The sequence below is a fragment of the Zingiber officinale genome, chromosome 5A (assembly GCF_018446385.1).
Source record: "Zingiber officinale cultivar Zhangliang chromosome 5A, Zo_v1.1, whole genome shotgun sequence".
Classification (NCBI taxonomy): Eukaryota; Viridiplantae; Streptophyta; class Magnoliopsida; order Zingiberales; family Zingiberaceae; genus Zingiber; species Zingiber officinale.
In genome coordinates, this window is record NC_055994.1 from 147,644,527 (window position 1) to 147,652,301 (window position 7,775).

Sequence of the window (7,775 nt, forward strand, 5' to 3'; positions counted from 1 at the left end):
AAAATATCAGATTTGTCGCAGTTTTTTTAGACGAATTTGGAAATTAGTCACAGATTCTGCGACGAATTTGAAATTTCGTCGCGGAATCTAAGCCATGTATATTTTGCGAAGTATTTTTTTGTCACAAAATCTGCAACGAATATGCAAATTTATCGCACATTCTACGAAGAATATGAAAATTCATCGCAAAATCTAGTACTGTTTTTTTGATATATTACGATAGACTTGCAACGAAAATATTTTCGTCACAAAATTTGTCGCAAAACATAACAAACCCCATCCAAGATTTTATTATTTCTATATTTAACCTGATTAATACACAAATATGCATCTAATAAATACACATCCTATCTAACACATCATATCTAACAATAAAACTATACATAAATCAAATCACATCAAATCCAAATATATCACAAAATATCCATAAAATCCAAACATTCCATACATTAAAATGCAAACATCATCTAATATCCTTACAATCCAAACATATGATACATGAAAATACAAACATGATCTAATACCCTTACAAGCCAAACATATAATACATCAAAATACAAACATCACAAAAGATCTAAAATCTATACAATCCAAATCATAAGAAGTTTTAAACCATCCATATTTCAAAAAAATTCCAAACATGACTAAATCTTCTCCATCTTCTTCCTGCATAATATAAACAATATCAATGATTACAATAAAGAAATTTCTATATATGAAAAAAAATAATTTTTACTTACTTCAACATTGATTTTCATTTTGTTGTTGACGCAGAGCTCTCATTTCTTCCTGGCTAGCTCTCATTTCTACATCTCTAACTCTTCTTTCTTCATCTCTTTCTAATATTATGCCCTTTAAATGTGAAACCTCTTCAGTCAAGGAATTGATCTGAGTCGTAACTGTTATTGGGGTGGAAAATGATTTACGGGAAACTCTATGATTTTTGCTTAAAGAACTCATTCCCAATATCCTTCCCCCTTTCTGCCCCCCACTAGCCTTCAACCATAAATCCAAATTATTACCGATAGATGACTCAGTTTCCTCACTAGCACATGAACTTCTATGTGCTATCTCGAGCTCATCGTATTTGTCCTGTATTATAATTATAAAATTAAAATAAATTTATTGTAACAATAATTTAGAAACAACTCATATAAATTTAGAAACACATGAACTTCTATGTGCTAGCCTAGGCGTTGATCTAGCACATAACTAACGCCTAGCAAATTTTGGAACCTTGGAAAATGATTAAAATTTCACTTTTCGCATATTGAAATAAAAATAATAACTCATATAAATTCATTAATAAAATTTAACCAAATTAATTTTTAGTTATTGAACTAAAAAAACTATAACTGGTCTCATAAAAAATTGAATTTGTGAGTTTATTTATATTCATACTATCCTCCCACCAACTTACGCTTCTTAGTAATAGCCTAAAATAGCGAAGCAGAAAGAGATCATCATAAAGAAAATCATTGAGAAAAAATGGTGCAATGTATTGGTTTCACTATGGGAATATTATGGGGAAAAAATAATTAAGCCTAATTTTTTTTAATTTGCTCAATTTAGAATTGGTGATCTAAAAATAAAGTTTAATGTAGATTTTGATATTAAAAACACCACCAATACAACGTAATTAAAATATAACAAAGATTTATTTTTAACTTACCCAGCAAAATCTTTCCAATTCCTCCCATGCCAAATGTAAAAAGACCGGAATGTTTTTTCTTCATCCTGAAGTTTCATGAGTAAGCCAAATCATGCACGACTTATCCTCATTCCTTCGGCCAAGCTCGATCATCTCACTCCACGATAAAGTTTGCTACCTGCAAAAATCAACCTTCAACTTCAGTCTCCAACAGCAGTATCGAAGATTAAAAAAAAAAAGTACTGCAAATTTACAGAACGAATACCACCAAAAATAAAAAATTGCTGCTGTTGGCTGGGAAAAAGATTTTGAGCCAGCACCAGGGAGCCGATGCAAGAAAACTAAGCCTTCATGAATTGTAGATATTACTGTAATAAAACAGGGTCCAAATGTGCCACGAAAGAACGAGAGAAAAAAAAATCTAGAAGCCAAGAAAGTCGAATAAACGGCAGTGATAATGAGAGGAGAGACGTTGGGGAAATAGAAAAGACGCAGATCGATAGAGGAAGAGAGATCGGTGTTAGAGGCGCTGCGACCTGACTCCGGGGTGGACGAAGGAGATGACCCAGAAGTTGGCAGAAGACGTTGATTCAGAATCCCAGCTGGCGCAGATCTGCGGTGAGGTGTACGCTACGGAAGGCCGATTCCTACGGCGTCGCACGTTGTAGTTTCCGGAAGAGGACAAGGGATGGGGAGCAATTTGCAGGGCGAAAGAAAAGACCGACGGTTTCTTTTTGGATCCTCGCTCAGATTTATGTCGATGGAAGAGCAGGGATGAGATGAATAGGGGCGATCGGAATGGGAAATAGGGTTTGGAGTACGGTGGCGGCGCAGTTGTGTGTGAGTGGGTGCGAGACTCAAATAGCGAATCCGCAATTGGATCCTAACAAATTGCGGGTCACCTCTTTCACTTCCTAAGGCTAACGTTGCAAATTCTGCAACATTCAATGCCTCTCATTTGTTTAAATTAATCCATAAAAATTATATGGTCGTAAAGATCCTGTAAAACATATAGATTATAAGATCAAATAAAAATATTTAATCTATACTTTAGAATAAATAGTTCGTACAATAATAAATACATAGAATAATTATTATTAAAATAATTTTACACCTTATATAACTGTTCTATAAAACGAACCATAGGCATCAATAACTTACTTTTATCTTAAATTAAATCATTTATATCATTATAAAACATCTCTAATAATTGAAAATGACTATTATATCGAGTGCATGTTTAACATTTCTAATTTAATACAATTATTCACAATTATATTTTATGTACTGAACAAAAATGTAACTGGTATTAGTAAATAAATGTCAAAGATATAAATCAATGTTAATTTTTCTTTTTAGCTAGAATCTATTCATTCTAATCAGTCGTTTTCCTAGTTATGTTCCATAAACCGAATAACTCATAGCAAATAGGAAGCATGCTACAGTAACAGTCACTTATCAGAACTTTAAGTAGATAGTTAAATAGTCACTTAAGGTAAGATTGAGATTAACTTATAATCTCAAGCATCTCACATAGTAGAGAAGTAGAGATTCATTCTCTTACTACCCTTCTTGTCGTCATAGCACATGTGGTATGAATCATATGTTATGATGTTATTCTCTTTACTAAAAAGAGTGCATATTTTTTTCTCAAAATTTAACATTGTACAAATTTCGATCTAGACATACTTATGTCAATCCTAAATTCAACATATGCATTCCAATTTGGCCTTAAGCAGATTCAGTAAATAGTTGGTTCATTTACTTCAATCATTACATAAATGTTCTCATCTTAACACAATTATCAAGGTGATCTTAACTTATGAGTATGTCTCTATTCACAACTACATAAGTTGTCTCATAAGTAATGGTCTTATCTCTATTTATACTTAACAAATAAAGATAATTATCCATGTGAGTGGATTAATCTCAACTTACCAACATTCTTATTGAGACTTTATTTAATTGTAACAAAGACAAATACATTGAATAGATCATTATACTTTCATATATCTAATTGTCTTTACAATATATTACATTTTTTGAAGTCCCAAATACTTCACATATCCTTGAAATAACTCTTTGGTCAATGACTTAGTAAAAGGATCTACAAGCATATTACGTATAGGAATGTACTTAAAAACTATCTTTTCCTTATCAACAATATCCCTTACAAAATTATATTAATTTCTATATACTTGTATTTACTATGATATTTGGGATATTTGAAAAAAGCTATAGTAACTTGACTATCACACTACACTGTAACAGGACTTCCACCATTCTCAGCAATCTTCATATGCTTCAGGAACTTCTTAACCAGACAGCCTCTTGCGTAGCTGCTATATAAGCCACATACTCAGCTTTCATTCGACAGCACTACATAAGCTTGTTTCTTGCTATTCCATGAGATGACACCACCATTTAGCAAGAAGGTATAACCAAGTGTGAATTTTCTGTCATCAAGGTCCCCCGCCTAATCTACATCAGTGTAGCCACTCATGCTCATATTTGATCCTTGGAAACAAAGACAATAATCCTCTGTCCCTTTGAGATATTTGAATATCCTCTTTACCCCTTTTTAATATCTTGATTCTAGGTTTGACTAGAAATGACTAACTAAGCCAACAATATAATTTATATCAGGACGAGTACACAGCATAGCGTACATTGAACTATCAACAGCACTAACATATGATTTTTTTTCATCATTTCAACTATTTCTTCAAGAGTCTTGGGATACATATTTTTGCTCTAAATAGTATCTTTCACTGTAGGTTTTTATTCAATATTTTAATTTGACATATTGAAGTGTTGTAGCATTTAAGTGATATAAGACAACCCCAAAGTTTTTTCGATCGATCTTTAATTATTTTCACTCTTAAGATGTACTCAGCTTCTCCCATATCTATTATATCAAATTGTGATGAAAGTCATGATTTGACTTCTATCACACACTTTATGTCACGTCCAACTAGTAGCATATCATCAACATATAATGATAAGATGACAAACTTTCCTTTTTTCTTCCTTAGGTAAACACAATAATCTTCATTGATCATTTCGAAATCATAAGACAAAATGACTTTATTAAATCGGTCTTCCTTCGGCTTTCGACCATCCAAACGAGCCGCCTCTAGGTTTTTATGCTTCTGTAGGGAGCAATTTACCGCCAGACTGTGGTTCCCGATCCACCCTTTCTTCTCTGCCGTTTATAAATATTTTCGTATTTCTCTCCATCAACTAGTGTCGAATTCTTTTCGGCTGCTGTGCGGGGTCATTATTCTGTTCTGCCTACACGACATTCCTCTTACTCCTCGACTCTTCCACTATTTCTATTATCCCAAATTGTCTGAGCCGGGGACTTTTCTCTTCCAAGCCCGAGTGAGCCTAGTCTTCTTTGATAAGATGTCATCCTCCAACAAGTATTGGAAGGACTACTACTTCTTTGTTCATTTTCCCGAGCGATCAAACTTTCCGACCAGCTGGCAATTAGAGGTATCGAACCCTCTCGAGCTCAAGACATACAAGAGCCGATCGAACTACCACCATGCAGCTTCCAGCTTAGCCAGTCAGAAATACCATATCCACAAGTTGCTGCCGGAGGGCGTCCTCTACGTGTTCGACCTAAGCCCAATCCGCATAAGGCTTCCGTCCAGCCTAGGTATGCTCTTTCTTTTCCCCAACCTTTGAATCTAACTAATTTTTCTTCCTTTATTCCGCTTGAATCATGTTGAAAGCGCGTCTGGCCGGTAAGTGTAAGCTTGCGGACGTATACATCAATGCCACGGCCGTGGCTGAGCTGGAGAGCTGCGGTCTGCAATCGATCGGTTCCAACAAAGATCCGCTCGGCGAGAAGGAGGGAACTCAAGTGCTGGGGAGCGGTGTTGGAGGAAGTCGGGCAGCCGCGAACGATGCGACGGCTACAACAGCAGATCTTTTACCTGAACGGTCGTCCATGGTCCCGATAGCAGTCGCTTCGGAGTCAGTGACTTCCGACGAGCCCCTGCGACACCACAAGAGGCGCCGAGCGGAAGGGGGTTCCTCCCGATCTGCGACTTCCACCTTGTAGACTCCAACACCGATCGTCTCTTCTCCCCCTTCTGAGCTGGGCAAAACCTCCGTGCTTGCTCCTGATCAGGGAGTCATTGTGCTCCCAGGCTCTATATCTTCCGACCGGACACCATCATTATCCGGTCTGCCTAAGGGATTAATAGTTGCACCGCCAGTCGCTTTCATGCCACCCACTTTGTCGGGAGCACAAGTGTCCCATGTTCGACCGGCGTAATCACCTCAGTCGACTGGTAGAGCAACGTCAGCCCCGTCCGCTCCAAGCGATCGATGTCATATAATGGCAGTCATTCATCTGCCTACAGATGAGTGGCGTGCTTCAAACAACGCTGAATCCCGAGCCCTTGAGCACCAGATAATTATTTAGAGTCCGCTCGCCCAGATATGGGCTGACGCTAGGGCTTGCGCAGTGGTCATGCCTCTGGGGGCACTCGCCGACAGTCATACCCAGATGTCCACTAGGGTGAGTATTTTACTTGTATGTTCCAATTTATTTTCACTCGGCTCTAATACTTTCCTGGGTTCCTTATAGTACTGGGTAGAGAGTCTGACCATGTGCCAAAGACTCATATTTTTGGAGCAAGAAGTCAAGCAGCTACATGCACCGAGCGGCCAATCGTCTACTTCCCAAGCATAGCTGGAGTAGATGAGCGTTGAGATGGCTCAATTAAGAGTCGATCTAGCCATGAGCTCCGAGAAACTGGAGGTCGAGAAAGGCAAAAGCGCCGAGCAGGCTGCACAATTGGCTCGGCTTAATAAGCAAGCCAACTCCTTCGAGTCCAAGCTCAACTTGGCCAACACCAAAAAGCTCCAGGCCATCGAGGACTTGGAGATCAAAAATAAGAAGTTTTGGATGTTATCTCAAAAGCTGAAGGACACGAAGGCGTCTCTGGACGCCGAGCGAGAGGGCAGGTTGGTCGATCAGTCTGCAACGAAGGCCCAGCTGGAAGCCAAGGATGAGAAGCTGGTGTAGTTAAAGGCAGACCTAGAAGCCTCTCGAGCGGCATTGCAAGTTTACCAAGACATTGAATCCATGCGGTTCAAGGCACAGAAAAAGGCTTACCTCCGCTCGAATGCCTTCAATTACAAGGTCACCGATTGGGAGCTCCGTCTCTTCAACCTTGCGATTGACGGGATGCTCGATCAACTGCTCTGACAAGCAAGGTCATCGGCCGGGACAAGATGACCGAGTCGTCGCCTGACGACATTCTGGATTATCTTGAATGAGCATGCTCTCGCGCGCCTTCTTTTTTTTGTACTACCTCTTTTTTAGACATGTAAAAATTGTGCTAGTGCTAATGAATGATTGTCCGTTTGGCAAGCCTTTTTATTGTCACTCTTTCGTTTTGCGTCGTTTGGCTTTTTCTTTTCATATTTTTTGCTTTACGAATCGCTAATTATAGCGCTCTGCAAATGTGGCTTCGTGGCCACTCAATCGGTAAATGACTATCCACTTTCATAACCGCTCGATCAATTCGTCCTTGCTGAACGACCACCTTGCAGTAAAAAAAACTATTGCCTTTACGCGGTGTTTTTGGATACTAATTGAAGTATCAGGTTTAAGGTCACTACTTGACTGTTGATGACGACAAGGGTTTTAAGGTCACCGCTCGACCGTTGATGATGACAGTGGTTTAAGGTTGCAGCTTGATTGTTGATGACAACAAGGGTTTAAGATCTCCGCTCGATTGTTGATAATGACAAGAGTTTAAGATCATCGTTTGACCGTTGATGATGATAAGGGTTTTAAGGTCGCCACTAGACCGTTAATGACGACAGGGGTTTAAGGTCGTCGCTCGATCGTTGATGATGACAGAGGCTTAAGGTCGCCGCTCGACCGTTGATGACAACAGGAGTTTAAAGTCGTCGCTCGAATGTTAATGACAATAGGAGTTTAAGGTTGTCACTCGACCATTGATGATGATTGTTGATGTCTGTCCTACATTCAGAAGGCATATACACAAGTGCATTTATATTTGCTCATGCACCTCTCACCTGACCCTATAGGATTGGAGATGATTCGCGCTCCACGACCGCTCAATCCGTCTTCCGT

At 38.6% G+C, this 7,775-nt stretch overlaps 1 long non-coding RNA gene across 3 annotated transcripts; it reads right to left on the bottom strand.

The window, feature by feature from the left end:
* Positions 1–421: 421 nt before the first annotated feature.
* Positions 422–2,498, bottom strand: LOC121982352. Of its 3 annotated transcripts, none has more exons than XR_006112081.1 (4): positions 1,917–2,498; positions 1,673–1,829; positions 741–1,092; positions 422–666 (listed from the first exon to the last, which is right to left on the bottom strand). It is a non-coding gene; the product is annotated as an uncharacterized LOC121982352 (long non-coding RNA). The 3 variants fall into 3 exon arrangements; XR_006112080.1 differs by having other exon boundaries at positions 2,188–2,497; XR_006112079.1 differs by having other exon boundaries at positions 1,673–2,496.
* Positions 2,499–7,775: the final 5,277 nt, after the last annotated feature.